This window comes from Pseudophryne corroboree, chromosome 4, assembly GCF_028390025.1.
Source record: "Pseudophryne corroboree isolate aPseCor3 chromosome 4, aPseCor3.hap2, whole genome shotgun sequence".
NCBI lineage: Eukaryota > Metazoa > Chordata > Amphibia > Anura > Myobatrachidae > Pseudophryne > Pseudophryne corroboree.
Genome location: NC_086447.1, coordinates 292,985,454 through 293,005,255, shown reverse-complemented (window position 1 = coordinate 293,005,255; position 19,802 = coordinate 292,985,454). Strand labels below are relative to the sequence as shown.

General features: G+C 41.4%; 1 long non-coding RNA gene across 5 annotated transcripts in view; it reads right to left on the bottom strand.

The window, feature by feature from the left end:
• LOC134909394 (uncharacterized) overlaps positions 1-19,802 on the bottom strand; it is a 203,104-nt gene that overhangs the window by 45,832 nt on the left and 137,470 nt on the right. Inside the window, exon 1 of one of the 5 annotated variants that reach the window (XR_010175905.1) lies at positions 2,499-2,619. The exons of the other annotated variants lie outside the window; for them this stretch is intronic. This is a non-coding gene — a long non-coding RNA (uncharacterized LOC134909394). Of the gene's footprint in view, positions 1-2,498; positions 2,620-19,802 lie in introns of those variants that run through there. 5 annotated transcript variants of the gene reach the window in all.

Genomic DNA, 19,802 nt, shown 5'->3' with positions numbered 1-19,802 from the left:
GCTAAAGTCACTCTTATTAGAACAAAAGACATCCTGCTTCTTCAAGGCTGGACGTTGCTTGCATATGAACTGACCAATGACACATCATGAATGAGAAAGTTCCCTCCCCTGGACCAATAACAGAAGTCTCAGTCCCAGACCTGTACGGTATCCGTTCACATGGTCGACCATGTTATGGTCGACAGTCATTAGGTCGACCACTATTGGTCGACATTGACATGGTTGATATGGACACATGGTCGACACATGAAAATGGTCGACACGTGAAAGGTCGACACATGAAAAGGTCGACATGAGATTTTTAACTTTTTTTCTTTTGGGGAACTTTTCCATACTTTACGATCCACGTGGACTACGATTGGAGCGGTAATCTGTGCCGAGCGAAGCGGTAGCGGAGCGAAGGCACCATGCCCGAAGCATGGCGAGTGAAGCGAGCCATGCAAGGGGACGCGGTGCACTAATTGGGGTTCCCAGTCACTTTACGCAAAAAACGACACCAAAAAAAAGTTAAAAAACTCATGTCGACCTTTTCATGTGTCGACCTTTAATGTGTCGACCATTTTCATGTGTCGACCATGTCAATGTCGACCAATAGTGGTCGACCTAATGACTGTCGACCATAACATGGTCGACCATTCATACCGGAACCGACCTGTGCTCCCCCCATATACACAGTGTATAGGGGATTCCAGTCACAAGAAGTTCTGTTTGCTGTGAGATGGAGCATAGTGAGCATGGGACAGGGTGATGTATTGCTGGCTGTAATGGTTTCGTTTGTATCTATCTGCTTCCTGTGTAATTGTAACATTATAACTGAATGGTATATACTGTACATGTGATATATTGTTTACATATCCTTTTAATATCAAATATATATATCAATGAGCATTGGAACTCAGACAATGTGTGCGTGTACTTGTTTTCTCTTGAGATGTAGTGTTTGTGATGTATAGCGCACTTTTATCATATATTGTAATAAGATGCGCCTTGCGTCCGCTGTATATATTAACACTGGCATTATAAATATTTATTAGAAATAATCTAAAATTCACAACCTCTATTTACCTTGTGGGTTTTTTTCAGGTTATGTAGATGCTACTTGGACAAGAGGACCAAATGGCTACTGGGATTGTAGGTGAGTATGTGTGAGTGTAGACTCACTGGTCATCTCCAGATTGAACTACTGTAATCTCCTTTCTGACCTCCATGACAAAAGCTTCTCTCCACTTCAATCTATCCTCAATGCTGCTACCTGACTCATCTTCCTCTTCAAGCATACTATGTCCACTTCCCCTCTCTTACAAGCCCTTCACTGGCTCCCCTTCTGAATCCAATTCAAACTTTTCACACTCACTTACAAAGACCTCAACCATTGTTCTCTCATTTACGTATCTGACCTTATCTCCCCTTACACTCCCACCCACCCTCTTCGCTACACAAATTCATGCTGCCTCTCCTGCCAACTGATTACCATTTCTGCCTCCAAGATTTTGCCCGTGGTGCTCCCTACCCCTGCAATTCTCTATGTCTACCTATCAGACTCTCCACTCTCTACAAAACTTTAAAAGGGCTCTGGAGGTCCACTTCTTCATTAAACCCAGCCATCTCTCATCCTAAAACTATGCTACATGCTCACTTCTACCCCCTATCTGTCACCCCTGTCTGCCTGCCCCTGCCCTTCAGAATGTAAGCTCTCACTAGCAAGGCCCTCTCCACTCATGTGCTTTTCCCTCTTCTAAACTATCTTCTACTCCACTGGCACCCAACCCTTGGTTTCTGCCAACCTGATCATTATTTAAGTGTCCTGTCCTCTGATGCAGCAATGTTAATATACCATGTATTTGTAATACATTGTCTTGTACTGCAAGTCATTGTTTTGTTGTTTTGCTCATTTGTTTATGTACTTTGTTAGATGCTGCAGAACCCTTGTGGTGCCATATTATTAAACAATTATTATAATACTAACTGTTCTAACCATTATTGGCATGGGAGTTTCTGATTTTCATGGTTGTAAATATAAATGAGTGTTAAAAATTTGGTAAATCTACAGAGCTGTAAATTTGAGATGTCTTAATGTAAGTAAATATAAATGTATGGTTCTTGGCGTTCCCCGATGAGCACCCATAGCAGATACGGTAAAAAGTGACTGGACCATTTTTATAGTTTATTAAATTCTACACACTGGAGGTGCAATCCAAATTTTGATCCGATTGTCCGCTTGGGCGTTATCGTTCCCACACTGCATGCCACGCATCGGTAATGATGTCAGTATGTCAAGCTCCCTTTTCATCTCCTTAGGGACGGTTTATTAAAGTTCTAATTACGTAGTTTTCCTATTTGCCACATGAAGAATACCTATGTTATATGTGTGTGTGTGTGTGTGTGTATGTGAAATACACGCAGCATACATAAATACGCACACACACACACAAAGTATACTTACAAACATACACAGATCATACATACATACACACACGCATTGCAGATTACATCTTGACCTTTGATGTGTACAGCTGCCGACCTTCTCCGTGACCCTAGGTGCCTGGCTGCTGGGCGGTGCAGATCATCCTCCCTCTCTCTTGTTCGCTTTGGGAGAGCTTAGCTGAGCTCACCTGATGTTGAAGCGCTGGCAGTTGAACAGACAGTTGGCGGGCAGTTCTGATCATGGGTGGCCCACCGGCCTGTCTCAGTTTCTGAAACCCCCGTACTCAGAAACCCCACTGAGTGCGCCATGCAGGGTGTAGATGGATAAGTCCAGAGCTCAGGAAGCGAGTAACAGCAGACACAGGCACATCAGAAAACTTCACAGGCAGATCCCAAGAATGGCAAAGGAATTAAGTGAACAGCAATCCACTGTCTTAAGGAGGGGAGTCACAACATACCTGCACCACAGATGTAGCTAATCAGGCAGATTGACTCCTTGCACGTCATTAGTCCAGAAGACAAGGAGCTGATGCGAGGCAGCAGCCCCCACTGGTGAATACCAGTACTACTCGGCCAAAGAGAACAAGTCCTATCTTAATGCCTCATTTTGGAAGGTGGATTCAAGATGACTTAGGACTCATCTCCTCTTACCCTTCCTTTTTTTATGTCCTTGTTCACCTCGTAAGGCAAATTCCTAACACACCTGTGTCTCTTGCACTTTCCCCTCATTCTTTTTCTCCTCTTTCTCTCTTTCCTCCCCCTACTTTAGTCCGTTATGCCCCCCCTCTTGTTCTCCCACCCCATTCTGTACCTGTTGTCATCTCCCTTTATTTTGTCTCTCATCATCTTGTCCATCTCTCACTGGGAATGTATGTTCAACTGATACAGCAGCACCAGAGAGGGACTATAATTATTGCTAGGATATAGGGAATTTCCCTCTGTGAAGTAGCTGTACCTATTGTGTATTGATGATTATATTTGCTATTTTTTTATTGGTCTTACCTGCTCTTTCTCCATGTGCTGAGTTGTTGTTGTTTTTTTTGCTTTCAGTACTCCCACTCTATAAATGTTTGGATCTCCTGCTTCTTGCTGTTTCTGTCTCCCTTTCCATCTTCTTTTCCTATGTTTTGCACCCGTTATTTCGTGAATACACTGCCCCATTTCCAGGATGTGTCCATGGCATAGTGCCAGGCTTGTGACTGTGGCATGTCTGCCATCACAGAGGCATCAGCTAATGCATTAATATAAAGTTGGTGCACTTGGCAGCAAGTAGGACAAAGGTTGGGGGCAATGTTTTTCCTGTGAATTAAGCATTTGAAAATATAAAAGCTAACCATTCTACTATTTTCATGACAATATACTACTTTTGGCAAAGTTCCATTAGATGCTGTGAAAAATGTATTTACTTTGACCAAGTAAGCAGTATAATAGTTTCCCTTCTTGTCATTGTACATGTAGACACAAGTTTGGCATTGCCTGCTAAATTGCATATCGTCATGTTGTTTGCTGAATAAGAGTGAAAATGCTAAAAAATAATAATAATGTAATCGTCCAATGCATTCCTAATTATTCAGCCTCCTGAATCATCTGTCTCTGCCTGTCTCTATCCTAAAGCACATGCTGGGGCTTCTCATCAGACATTGGTCAAATTCCATACAGATCTACATGGAGGTGCAGGAAGGAAATGGGGAAGGGTTACACTGTATCATACGCACATGTGGGAGGACACAATGGGATGTTGGGGAATACTCATGAGACAGCATATTATCATCAGTCATGCTTATCAAGATTAATTATAAACCTTGTTATAAATAAACATTTTTTAAGAATTGCTGCCATAACAATGTTATTGTAACCTGTGATCATCTATTTTAGGTTTGTAAAGAGTTTTGTCTTGTGTATTTATAAGTTCTACACAATGAAACAATACATCTGCAAATTCATGTTCTCTGTCTTTTAATTTATGTGTAATATGCTCTTTGAATATTATTTCTTGTATGAGGTTAAACCACTGAACTAGGGGATATGGGAGATTGCAAATGTCTCAGGATAAGGGATTTGTCAGTATTTACAACATGTGGAGTCATACTTATCTTATATGTGGTGATACAGTAAAGCTATTAATGAGATGATGATGTAATAATAATAATAATAATAATAATAATTGTTTATACAGTGCTTATCTCCTAGGACGCATCATGGTGCCATCTCTTACCACAGAAAAAAATGGAAGCACTATAGTCCAGTAGTCATGCATAAGTTGCTGCTCATATTACTGTGGCCTAGAGACAGTGTTCTGAAGATGCATAAATGATGATGGAGGACCCAACGCTCACTTCTAGTGTTATATCATGTGGCAAAGTTTGCATAAAAAAAAAACAGTTACCGTATATACTCGAGTATAAGCCGACTTTTTCAGCACTTTTTTTTGTGCTGAAAAAGCCACCTCGGCTTATACTCGAGTCAGCTTTAGGAGGGACACGGAGCGCACAGCGCGCGGCTCTCCTGTGTCCCTCCTGCATCTCCGGCGGCAGCGGCGTCTGTGTGGTAAAGGAAGTGCACGAACCGGCACTTCCTTTAACACACGCCGCTGCCGCCGGAGACGCAGGAGGGACACAGGAGAGCCGCGCGCTGCGCTCTCCGTGTCCCTCCTTCAGAAGACAGCGCGGGAGCGACGGAGGGTAAGTATCTAGCACTGTGGGGCATATCTGGCACACCTGGCACTGTGGGGCATATCTGGCACACCTGGCACTGTGGGGCACATCTGGCACTGTGGGGCATATCTGGCACTGTGGGACATATCTGGCACATCTGGCACTGTGGGGCATATCTGGCACTGTGGGGCATATCTGGCACATCTGGCACTGTGGGGCATATCTGGCACTGTGGGGCATATCTGGCACATCTGGCACTGTGGGGCATATCTGGCACATCAGGCACTGTGTGGCATATCTGGCACTGTGGGGCATATCTGGCACTGTGGGGCATATCTGGCACTGTGGGGCATATCTGGCACATCTGGCACTGTGGGGCATATCTGGCACTATGAGGTCTGTGTACGGAATACGGATAGAGCTGCATTTCCCACCCTAGGCTTATACTCGAGTCAATAAGTTTTCCCAGGTTTTTGTGGTAAAATTAGGTGCCTCGGCTTATATTCGGGTCGACTTATACTCGAGTATATACGGTATATAAATCTCTGATTTATTCATAAATATAATTTGTAGTTGCTGCCATAATAATCTGATGAAAGTTTGATATTATAAAAGAAATAAACATTAGTCTGATTGCAAAATGTCAATATTAACACTCACTATTGATTGTTCTATGGATAATTGGAATATGTTACTTGTGGGATATAATCTTTCGGTTTGATTGAGCCCTATGCTTAGCAGGAGATGGGTATTCTGCAGTGTTAACTGAATGAATTGCAGCATGTCTACCAATGCATTTCTTCAAACTTAGATGACTTCCGCAGGCTGGTATTTGTTTCATGCAATCTTTTTAACCTTTGTTGATTGTCAAAGGTGAAAGGTTAAAAAGTTAAATGTCATTCGTTTATTCATTTGTACATCTTGTAGCAACCTAAAGCACAGGCAAAAGTACCTGTGTTACCGGATCTCTGTGCAACAGATCCAAATGAAATCCTTGGTAAGGAAGGAAGTGGTAAAGGTTCTAAATCACTGAGGTATGAAGTATGGAAGGAGAGACGTGGGCCTATATTTACTAATAATCCGAGTTTGACCGATTTGTGTTTTTTTTTCTAAGTCCCAACACGGGAATTCACTAAGCACAAATCTCGGCAGTGTTTGGGCTATTCGTAATGGTCTTAACGGCAAAGTTCAAAAATACGAATGAATAGACCATCGGTCAAACGCGGCTGTTATTTCATACGTTCACTATTCATTCGTATTTGGGTGTTAATCTCTGAGTGCTCAATTGCGGTCGTATTTTTTTGCGATTCGTTAAAAAAAGCGGCAAAAAAATAGACCTGCTTTTTTCAGGCGTGTTTACATGTGTTGCAACTAACAAATCACTCACACCTGAATTAGGATGCCTATAAAAGGATCTTAGGCCCATTTCAATCCATCTACACTCAGAAATGGCAGCAGGACTGTGGGACAGTGATATTTTGTGTGCTGTGGGATTCCTCAGACTCAGACATCAGCCTGTAAGTAACCAGGGCCAAGAAACTGAACATGGTCCTAAGGTTGTACAGGTTCCGCGGAGGCTGCGCAGGCCTTGTTTTTTTAGGGGGCGTTTAAACTTGAACGCATTGTCCGATGATACGGTCATACAGATGTTCCGTCTAAATTGTAACAACATTTTCCGTCTGTATGATCTTGTCAAACTGGGCCTAGACCCTGAGACAGCACGCTCTCGCTCTGTCTCAGGCCTGCACAAACTCCTGGCTGTGTTGCACTTTATGGCTACTGGGAGCTTTCAGGCTGTGTCTGGGGATGTCATAGGAATCTCACAGCCCTCATTTTCTAGAATATTAACACAGGTGATGTATACTTAACTACCTCCTCTGTTTTTGGTTGGTTTTAATTACTCGGTGGCCAGTTCTGTCCTAAAATCTCATCTTTAATTTTCGTTCAAATATACACACAGGTGTTGGCTGTTTTGCAGCCCCACATCGATGCCTCAATCTGCTTCCCTACCCAGGAGTCTCAGTGGCATGCCGTCAGGGTAGATTTTTATGAGCTGGATGGCATGCCCAATGTGCTGGGAGCCATAGATTGCACACACATTCAGCTGAGACCACCTAGGGGCAGGCAGCACATCTATACTAATCGGCATCTAGAGCACTCCACAAATGTGCAGGTGGTTTGTGATGCAAATCTCAAAATAATGAGTGTTGTTGCTGGTTACCCTGGGGGCTGCCATGACTCCTTCATCCTCAGTCAGTCATCCTTCTTTGATAAGTTTGAGGACGGACAAATGCCAGATGGATGGCTGCTGGGTATGTAATTTTATATGTGTAGGCCTGTGTCTACTTTGTCCAAATACAGGGGCAGATTTATTAACCTGGAGAAGGCATAAGGAAGTGGTGTGCAAGGTGATAAAGGCACCAGCCAATCAGCTCCAATATGTAAATGATCATTTAGGAACAGATTGTCCGCTGCCTTTATTACCTTGCACATATCACTGGTTTATCACTTCTGTATGCCTTCTCCAGGTTAATACATCTGCCCCACAGTTTGTTAGTTATGTGTTACTGTATCTTAACATGAATCACGTTACTATATCTGTCTTTTAGGTGATGGAGGATATGGCTGTTTCTCTTGGCTTCTAACTCCATTGTCCCGACCTGATACCCCTGCTGAACACAATTACAATCATGCACATAAGTCCACGCGGAATGTGATAGAAAGATGTTTTGTTGTGCTGAAATCTAGGTTTCGGTGTCTGGATAAGTCTGGTGGCATTTTGTTGTATAGTTCCTCCAAGGTGACTCAAATTGTGTTCTGCTGCTGCTTTCTTCATAACATGTGTTTGCAACAACATCTGCCACATGTTGAGGAGGAGGAGGATGAAGAAAGCAGCCAGCAAGCAGAGGAATTAGAGACATCTGGTGATACTTGGAGTACAGATGTAGGGAGGCAGGTTAGGCAAGGCCTCATAAATCGTTATTTTTAAGGTAAGTTTTGTTTACTTCTTTCATTTGTTGTGTAAGCCTAAATATATGTTGCCCCATTTTTCATTTAAAAACCATTACTCAGAATGTGTCTGTCTCCTTGAGACATACAAACATACCCTCGCTTTATGCAAAACAAATGTAGCATGTATCTTGTGTTTATTTTAAAACTCAAAACAACAGATTATGAGTGGCATGCATGAAGTCTGGATAAGTGTTATTAAACTTGCACAGATAATTTATTACAAGCCCACATAATCCACATAGTAATTTATTTAGTATTTTACTTTATGATTGTATGTAACGTCCTAATGCACAGGTTCTCAAACTCGGCCCTCAGGACCCCACACAGTGCATGTTTTGCAGGTAACCCAGTAGAAGCACAGGTGTATGAATTACTCACAGACACATTTTAAAAGGTTCACAGGTGAAGCTAATTATGTCACTTGTGATTCTGTGAGGAGACCTGCAAAACAAGCACTGTGTGGGGTCCTGAGGACCGAGTTTGAGAACCTGTGTCCTAATTAAACACTCCTCCACATATAATATGTTAGCCTTGAGGAATACATGTGTCCTTATGTGTGATGCTCCATCGTATTTAAGGGACACAAACTTAGTATCATCCAAAATAATTTATTTCATAATGTTTGCTGCAGTAAACTTGCTGATTTGTAAGTCAATACACAGTTTGCCACATATATCCATTATTATACACATTATTTGTGCTTATTAATAAAAATGACAATTTCTTTGTTTCTGCATCATGTGTAAGAAACTGATTACTCATTTTTAACACACATAAACATGGCCCAACAATAATGCATTAATTTTGGCACTGAATTATCTAAATTCGATCACAACATATTAGGACCTTTTTAGCCAACTCGATTGTGTTATTCTTGTAATGTTGTATAGAGAAGAACGGTAAAAGAGTTAACAATCACATTGTAATTTGTATTGGTCATGGATGAATCTGCATGGCTGCCAATTAGTCTGCCTGCAGGATATGAGAATGATTGGAATCTAGAAAGAGTAATGATTAGAAAAAAATCAAGTGGTATTGTTACTGCATGCTAAAAACATTCTGCATGGCTGCCAATTAGTCTGCCTGCAGGATATAAGAATGATTGGAATCTAGAAAGAGTAATGATTAGAAAAAAATCAAGTGGTCTGGTTACTGCATGCTAACATCAATGTGCAGCTCAAATAACTTTGTCCTCCTCCTAAAAAATTCAAAGATGTGAAAGAATAAATGTGTTGGCCAAAATCCTGTTGTTGTTTGTAACACTTATAATTAATGATGTTCAAAAAATTGACAAGGTGGTAAGTGTAATAGATATTGTGACAAACCTACACTTACTAAATGTGTTTATTTACTTCTCTATACAGAGATCGGTGTATCTATTTTTTATTTTTTGGGGGTTGGCTGCTTGGACTGGCCTTTGCCTTTACCACTGTCGTGTTGGCGTGCTCTGGTGGAGCGCCTTGGTGGTGAGGACACTGTCGATAGAAACGGAGTAGTCGTACCAGAACTGCTGCTTGGTTGCTGATGGTGCTGGGATCTGAGTGTTTCATTGAGGTTAGTGAGGGTGGCATTAAGTTCACGTGTGGCAGCATTTTGATTCTATAAAATTCTGGTGATAGATTCATTGATCATTTGATTGTTTTCTAAGATGTTGATGTAGCTTTGCTGTTGTCTGTGCTGTTCTTCCATTATGCGTTGTAAGTTGCCCATGACACGTGTAATGTCTGCATGCATGATTTCCATGGTATTGGCAATTCTGGTGGTTGGTTCATTTTGGCGACTGATATTTCTGCTGATTCTTCTGAGGTGAGCTGGTAGGTTTGCAAAAATTTGTGTCTGCCTATGCAGGCAACCTTGATTAGTGGCCTGCTGTGTAGCCCAACTGTCCCAAAACACTTGATCCGGGCCTTGTGCTACTGGTGTTGTTGGGCTGTGTTGTTGTGGTGGAGTGCTTTGCTGTGGTGGTGTACTCACAGGTGCTGGGTGGCTGATTCCTTGGATTAATGGCTGCATTTGCAACATGATTGTCTCTTCCATGTCACTGTGTTGCTGCTGTTGCGTCTGGATGCTGGTACCAGTACTAGAATCTGGAATTACAAACATTTTTGCGTAAGTTTGACATATGTTTGAAAATTTTTAGCAAACCAATAAACATGGAACACATGTATTTAAATGGTGCATTCAGATATCCAGCATAGCAATATCATCACTCAGAACTACAAAACAGACATATTCCTGTTTGTGGCAAATGTGTCTGGTTACTTCATTATTAAAACAAGCACAGGAGTTGTATGGTAGATCAGACATACTCCACCATAAAAACACACTTAAAATCTTAATTTTTGGCCTTATAGTGTTTTAATCTTAAACTTAGTAATGTTTTGGCATGTTGGTGCCAATGTTACGACAAACACATAAGTTAGATTGCGGAAAATAATATTACTATTTTGCAAGCTTACACATGTGTTTATTTTGCAGCATCTTCAACACAATCTGCTGCTGTATGGCTGAAGTGGACATACATATCTTTACTGGATGTGGACAAGGCCATTTTGCTCAGAATCCATTTGATGTTTTTTTGTTTTCGTTAAGTATAGCAGATTTTGTGGAATTTAGAGTTAATTAGTCTCATTAAATGGATTATTATGAGATGATTAATTTATTTCATCATTACAGTTTCTTACTCACAATCAAGATGAGGGGAGTGTGGTTGGCGTCTTGGAGGTGTGACCAAAATTTGGAGTGGTGGTACCGAAGAAACTGTAGACAATCTTCGTGGCGGAGTAGACTGCTGTGGTTGTGATTTGACATCAGACCTTGCTTTCTTTGTTGCCACTGCTTTTTTTCAACACTGTAAATAATGAAACAAATAAAAGAACTCATTTCTTCATGCTATTGTTGATACATCCACCCATTATGTTTACAAACATTAAATCTTTCTCAAATGGATGCTTATTTATGTGTGCATATTTTCTGTACAAAACCATAAATGTTTTAAATAAATACACACATTGGCCAATAGCCATATGCACTATGGAAAGTGCAACACAGGAAATAATGTACAGGACACAGACATAGGACACAGGAGCAGATTTAATAATCCTGGTGAAATGATAAAGTGGTTGTTAATAAAGCACCAGCCAATCAGCTCCTAAGTGACATTTTGCAAACCCAGCCTGTAACATGGAAGTTATGACCTGATTGTTTGGTAATTTATCAACTTCAACTTCAACTTTATCACTTCACCAGGCTTAATAAATCTGCCCCACAATTACTAATACATACACTAACTACCCAAAACACAGACATCTTCATTGAAAAATGTTATGTCATTAATGAAATATGCAATATAGAAAATGCTCTGTGATGTGGCACTACAAACACACATTAGCACAATATGAGCCAAAAAAACAAAACACATTTAAAAAACCCATCATAATAGTACGGTAACTAAGTTTGCAGTGTTGTGTCAGGGTACAAATACAGACTCTAATGTACCAATGTACCAAAAAATACTGGTTTTGTCTTAAACAAGATTACATACAGTACTAATGAAATGACACATGTAACTGGCTTCAAAGCCACTTTACACTACTCCAGCCTCTAACATGTCAACCACTGATTTTCAAACATTGCACATGGATAACTGAAAACAAAAACATAGGCCAACTTGCAAGCTGGCAAATGTGCCAAAGGAAAACATTATTGCTGTACAATTCAATGACACACCAAGTCCAAACTACACATGGAAAATGTACTGTAAAAAAACCACATGACATACTATAAAGTACTATGTTATATTAGCTTTGGTAAAAAAACAAACCAAAAACAATGTATTTGCTGACGCACACATGAAGATGGGAGTAATATGCAACATCACATGACACACATTAACAAAAAACATAAAGACAGAAGTAATGTAATGGAATGATAAGACAAATACACATGCTCACCATCCTTCCTGGGAAGATCGGAATCACGGACATGGGTTGCAGACACTACTTCAGGAGGCATTAAACTCCGCATGGGCTCCTCATAGTCCAGATATCTGGCAATATAGGGCTGTCCACCACCGGTTTTGCAAGGCGACTTCGCCTCCTTGGCCATTTTGGACTTGACACGTCGCCTTATGTCATAGTACCGTTAGCGGCACATGTCCTCCGTCCGCTTGACCACCCCCTCACTATTTACAGCAGCAACAACTTTCGCTCACAACACCGTCTTCTTCCGTGTTGGCACCTTGGCGGACTCAGGCCCAAATAGCTGCCGCTGATACTTCATCAGCTCCCGCACCAATGCCACATTTTCTGCATAACTAAACTTTACATTCTGCCCAGTCTTAGTAGTGGTGCGTGGCTGCGGAGCTGTCTGACTGTCACTATCACTGTCACTTGAGGCTGCTGCAGCAACCTCACCCACCTCCTCCACCTCACTAACCTCACTCTCACTCACCTCCTCCACCTGACCAACCTCCTCCCCCTCACTCACACCCACCACCTCACTCACCTCTGAGTCAGACATATTTGTCTGGTTAAACAATTAACACAGAAAAAATAAAAACAAACAACACACTCCTCCACTACCACTGCACAACTCACACACACACACACACACACACACACACACACACACACACACACACACACACACACACGGGACTCTAAATAAAAAAAACTTGGACAAAAAATGATACAAAACAAAAAAAAACAAGACAACAAGAATGACAAAACTTCTTTCAAACAAAATACTACACTCAGAAATCGCCCAAAAAACTCCTCACCAAACCAACTACTCACCAACCTCCACAGCACAACCTCCCTCCTCACCACTAACTAAACCCACGAGGTGCGGATGGTTTGGGGCGTATTTATATGGTTGCGCACAGACACTCCTACATCTGAAACACAAGCAATCACGAACGGGGATGAAAAACGAAACTAAAAGTGAAAATGCGGCCGTGGTTGAAAAAAAACCCTGCCGCGTTTAACATAGAAAATAAACCTGTAAAAACAACAAAAACACGTACGCAAACAACAATGACGGCCGTAAATGTGCCAAAAAAAAAACGACTGGCAACGACATCGGAAAACACGAAAACCATAAACTCGACTGCTTAGTAACTTGGCTTATATAGTTTCAAAAAGTTGCATGAAAATGCACCAGATACAAAATGAGTTTAAACACTACATAAACCGACTCAAACACGAATATTAGTAAATATAGGCCGTGGTGTGCAGGAAATGTTTGTTATAACACTTCTTTAGGTATTATCCAGAGGAGTAGTTAAGTTAATTAGGAGACAATACATGGAGCTCAATTGCAAGGTATTATCCAAACAAAAGGCAAAAAGTGAATCCAGGAAAGCCAAGGTCATACAGAGGAATACAAATAAAAGGCCAGGTAACAGAAACCAACACTCAGAATTACAGAGAACGTAACAGATCTCCTGGCCTTGTCTTTTTTGGTCACTTTGTAATCCGGTGGATAAATAATTTATATGATCTTCTGATTAGGAAGGCTAAAAACATATTAATACCCCTTTTCCACTAGCTCAAAAAACAGGTAAATGCACGGGGGCGCGCATTTACCTGTGTTTTTGCTAGTGGAAACGGCTCCCTCAGGAAAAACCCAGATCAAGTGGCCCGGGTAGCTACCTGGGAAGGACACGGGAATGATCCGGGTAAAGTGTAGTGTAAACAGAAGCCGCGTCGATGTGACACGGCTCCCATTTACACTGTATGGAAGGGCGGCGCTGCGAGATCATGTGATCTCTCAGCACCGCCCCTGCCGCATCACCAGCAGCGTCACCAACCCGGCAATATGCCGGGATGGTGACTGCTGATGGGAAAGGAGCCGATGCGGGTCGCAGCCGGGTAGCACCCGTGTCAGGCTCCCGGCTGCGATCCACATCGTAGATGGAAAAGCGGTATAATATTAAATTAAAGACATACACTTTAAAGGTAAAGGCTATAAGACTATAGGGGCCCATACATCAGCAATCGATTGATGCAATTTGGCAATTTGCAGACGATTGTGTCAATAAATCTGCCATGTACGGGGTTCACAGATAGTACAAATCGATTGGGATTGTTCAGTCAGATTTATTATTTATTTATTAACAGTTTCTTATATAGCACAGCAAATTCCGTTGCACTTTACAATTAGAAATAACAATGATATAAATAACAATGATATAACAAAACAATAATATAACAAAACTGGGTAATAACAAACAGTCATAGAGGTAGGAAGGCTCTGCTCGCAAGCTTACAATCTTTCAACATGCTTAATTTCACAGATCAATTGGGACTGTAGATTGCTAGTGTATGGGCAACAATCTGCAGACCATTTCTAGTAAACTGATGAGTCTTTCAAGATTGGCAGATCTGTTTAACTGAAAATGATCTGCAAATCATTGAAAAATATCTGTAATGTATGGGCAAATCAGATGGATTGTAAAAAATAAATAAATCTGGAACAAAAATCTCAGGATGTATGAAACAATAAATTGCGATTGCAGATGTATGGACCCCTTATATCCTTGCAGCTTAATGTCCCTGTTACTACAACTGCAAATATTGGCCCTCATTCCGAGTTGTTCGCTCGCAAGCTGCTTTTAGCAGCTTTGCACGCGCTAAGCCGCCGCCTACTGGGAGTGAATCTTAGCTTATCAAAATTGCGAACGAAAGATTCGCAATATTACGAAAAGACTTCTCTGTGCAGTTTCTGAGTAGCTCGAGACTTACTCTTCCAGTGCGATCAGTTCAGTGCTTGTCGTTCCTGGTTTGACGTCACAAACACACCCAGCGTTCGCCCAGACACTCCTCCGTTTCTCCAGCCACTCCTGCGTTTTTCCCAGAAACGGTAGCGTTTTTTCACACACTCCCATATAACGGCCTGTTTCCGCCCAGAAACACCCACTTCCTGTCAATCACATTACGATCACCAGAACGAAGAAAAAACCTTGTAATGCCGTGAGTAAAATTCCTAACTGCATAGCAAATTTACTTGGCGCAGTCGCACTGCGGACATTGCGCATGTGCATTAGCGACTAATCGCTCCATTGCGAGAAAAAAATGACGAGCGAACAACTCGGAATGACCCCCATTATTAAGAATTTTAAAGTTCATAGGACTGTAGTCAACCTCTTTGGGTGCAAACGCAATAGGAAAATCGACCCCAGATTAAACAGTATTCTCCTTTTATTTAGCAAAACTTTTGCTGAATGTTTTCAATATATTAGTTATTTTTTAAATATCTATATGTCTGCTAGTTGTGGAGGAGTAAGACACAATAACACTGATGATCATTTTTGCTTTATAGTACTATACATTGAGTTATGGATCAAATTGTCTTTCTAGTTAAGGTTGACAGCCAATAGGTCGACAACTATTGGTCGACATGGACATGGTCAACATGGGAAAAAGATCAACACATTAAAAAGTTGGCACGGGACACATGAAAAGGTTGTCATGGATTTATTTTTACTGTTTTTGGTGTTGTTTTATGTGTAACATGACCAGGAACCCCAATTAGTGCACCATGTCCCCTTGCATGTCTCACTTTGCTCGCAATGCTGCGGGCAAGGTGCTTTGCTTCGCTACCGTGGCGCTCAGCACAGGTTATTATTACCAATCATATTCCATGTGGATGGTAAAGAATGAAAAAGTAAAAAATAAAAAGTTTTTTTGAAGAAAAGCAATGTCGATCTTTTCAGAAGTCAACATGTCCCATGTCGGCCTTTTCTCTCTCCATGTCGACCAATAGTAGTCAACCTATTGACTGACGACCTACCATCTGAATACCCTATATATTATTATTACATTGTAACCATGGAGGTTTGTAGTGGTGATATTGCAGCAGTTTTGATGGGTTGGGTTCGATTTACCAGCGTTTGGGATGCCGGCAGTCAGAATACCGTCTGTGGCATCCCGATGGTCAGAAACCAACAGGGGAAAGTAAGTGTACTTACCTTCCCCCCATGGCCCCCTAACCAGCCCTCCCCACAGCCTAAACCTAACCCCCCCACAGCCTAGCCCTAACCCTGCAGCCTAAACCTAACCCCACCACAGCCTAACCCTAACCCTCCCTGGGGGTGCCTAACCATAACCGAAATTTTACCCCTGCAGCCTCAACCCCCGCAGCTTACTTTTCCAGCAGGCGGTTTCTTGTCATTCTGCATCCTGGCTGTCGGATTCCGGCATCGGGATGGTGATTCTGTTCGGGATTCCGGTGTTGGCATTCCGAATAGTGTCAGCATTCCGGCGTTGGGATTCTGACTGTCGGGATCCCAACAGCCAGGATTCTGACTGGATCTCGTTTTGATGGCTATAAGCCAAATAATGAAGTTCTTTCCAAAAACAGTATTCCCTGTATACACCCAGCTTTTCTTGGCCATACTGGGGTTTTGGTGCTCAGGGTAATCTGTAATAAGGACTCATATACACTAATACAATTGTGTGACACTTTACTATTTAGATGGCTCATTATAATTATTATCCTTTACTTATTAGGTGCCACAAGGGTTCCGCAGTACCCAATTACAGAGTACACAGGGCCGGCTCTACCTTTATGCAGCCTTTTTGGAAGTTGCCTAGGGGCGCCGGCCACTGGAGGGCACCAGAAGTTCATCTAACAAAAAATTGAAGGATGTCTCTGTATGTTAGTAATGAACTTACAAATGGGGGATTGGAACACAATAAGAAGCATACATATATATGTATGTCTGTGTGTATATATGTATGTATACACATACAATTAAAGGGATGTAGATGGCACCTCGATGGATGGATGTTGGCATTTAGAATACTGCTGTCTCCATAATCCTGACACCTGTCAGAATGCTGATGCCGGAATTCCGACAGCTGGCATCCTGAATGTTAGTATGCCGATTAGGGTTAGGCTGTGGGGAGGGAAAGTTAGGGGAAGGTTAATTAATTTCATTAAAAATTTCAGTATTGTCTGTATTCTGACCGGCGGCATCCTGTACCCAACCCCAATTAAATAGCCCCCGCAGACCCCATATACAGTATATAGAGAATAGACGGCACTCAATTACTTTTAAAGTGAAAGCATATTGTGAACAAAGTCACAATTTTGTGACTTGTTTACAATATAGTTTTGCTTTAAAAGTGTTGTCCCTTTTCTCTGTATATGTATAATGATGAATAATTCACCCCAGCCCACTTAGTGGCCACCTGCATCTCCCCTCTGGGATGTGGTGGGGTTTCCAGGTTTGCAGGTGCCAGGCTGAAGCTTTGCCTAGGGTGCAGAGAGACCTTGCACCGGCCCTAAGAGAGACCTTACACCGGCCACTTATTAAATAAGCAAAATAAACAAAACAAGAAGACAGTGACTTACAATTCAATACAATATAGGACAAGTACAGGGTATATAAACAAAGATTTGTCAGCAGACAACGCTGAAATAAGTATCAAAAGATCCTAAAATAAACATAACAAATGCAAAATTTACTGAGACGCAGAATAAATAAAAGCAAGATGGTTATCAAGTTGTTAAAAAAATATATATATTTTCACTGTTGAAATAGGGAAATAATTATAGTATGCATATTTCATACCTGTGGTTCATTTATTTCACAAATCTTATGAGAACTGAACAAATATTGCTGTTCGTATATGTGACCAAATAAAACTATAAATTGAATTTTCTTTTTTTCCCCCCAGAATATAAATAGATAAGTTAAGTTCTCCCTTCCACTAATTGGGTTGTGGCATGCAATATAATGGGATCATTAAGCCAAACAGCCCCTCATAAAGACCGTGATGTTTAGTGCAAGATAAAGAGAAGCTTGTTCTCGCTTTCTCCTTAGCTCACTTTAAAAGGTTTTTTTTTGTTACTGAAAGTGTAGAGAAAGCACATATAGGATTTTAAACAGCTTGACTTTTTATTTGTTTGGAAACTGCAACTTGTATATTTTTATTTTACAAATTCTGCTTATTACTGCAAGGAAACTTGATTCACAATTGCTTAACTAAGGTCATTTTCCATTTGGGAATTGATTTATTTATTTAGTGAGGACTTTTAAAAAGTCAAAGCATCAACTGCTATAGAACACAGAAGCCTATTTACCAAATTTGTTGAGCAATAACATTGTAATAAGCCAGGTCCTACCTTGTCTTGCTGAAGTATTGCCCCAGAAGAAAGGTAGACGCAAGATCTTGAAAGCTGTTTGCCCTGAAGGCAGTCTGTGATTGCAAAGCCCGTTTTTATTTTTCATACTATTAAAACTACCTGCATTATCGGTTGCCAACTTTTAATTAACTACTATACTGCCAGAAGGCTGAAAAATAGGAGAGCATGGAATTGGTTTAACAAGGATTAAAATGATACACTCAAACACACAAATGGAAATTCCACTTTGCAGACACACACCAGCATAGAAGACTTTTCCCCCCCCAACTTTCATTCAATAGTTTAATGCTTTAATGGGATATATGCGTTATTATTTATTTATTTACAATTTCTTATATAGCGCAGCTTTGCAATTGGAAACAACAGTGATAAGACAAACTAGGTAATAACAGACAGATAGAGGTAGGAAGGCCCTGCTCGCTCTATCTATAGGGAAATAGGAGGATACGAAAGGATAGGCACTATCTATAGCATATTGGTTCTACCAGATAGCAGAGACAATCCTGATGGGATGTAATTAGATATAAATGCTTCTGAAGGTTACGTGGGTGGTTCAGGAATATGATAGGCTTTCCTGAAGAGGTGAGTTTTCAGGGAACGCTTGAAAGTTTGGAAGCTAGACGAGAGTCTTATCATGCGTGGGAGGGCATTGCATAGGGTGGGTGCTGCCCGAAGAAAGTCCTGCAATTGTGAATGGGAGCAAATAATCAGTGCAGATGAGGGATGCAGATCTTGTGCAGAGCGGAGAGGTCATGGTGGAAGATATTTTGAGATATATGTTGGTGTATTTTGGTTAATAGCTTATATGTGAGTAGAAGTATTTTATATTGAATACGGTAGAATATGGGCAACCAGTGGAGGGACTGACAGAGTGGATCAGCAGACGATGAGCGTCTTCCTAGGAAGATAAGACTCGTAGCGGCATTCAAAATAGATTGTAGTGGTGAGAGTCTTTTCTTGGGAAGGGTTGGGACTGCGTTACCGCCGGCCAGGATCCTGGCGGTCAGTATCCCGATGCCGGTGCCCCGGCCGCAGAATGCCGGTGGTGGGGGGCAAGCGCGCCAAAGCCCCTTGCAGGCTCAGTAGTGAGATGAGATCGCCACAGGTTCTATTCCCACTCTATGGGTGTTGTGGACACCCACGAGTGGGAATCGTGCCTTCTAGTTGGCATGCCAACTGTCAGTATTTTCAGTGTTCAGGATGTAGGGGGAGGTTATGTGACCGTTGGTCTTGTGACCATCGGTCACATAACTACATCCCCGTGGGAAGACCAGTAAGGAGACTATTGCAATATTGCAATAATCAATGCGGGGAATAATGAAAGCATGGATTCGAGTTTTTGCAGTGTCTTGTGTAAGATAAGGTCATATCTTGGATATGTTTTTTAGATGCATGTAACATGATTTAGAGACAGACTGAATGTGTAGAACAAAGGACAGTTCAGAGTCAAGGATGACACCTAGGCAGCAAGCTTGTGGGGTAAGGTAGATTGTGGAGTTATCAACAGTTATGGAGATATGAGGTTGGTAAGTACTCTTGGCTGGCGATAATATAATT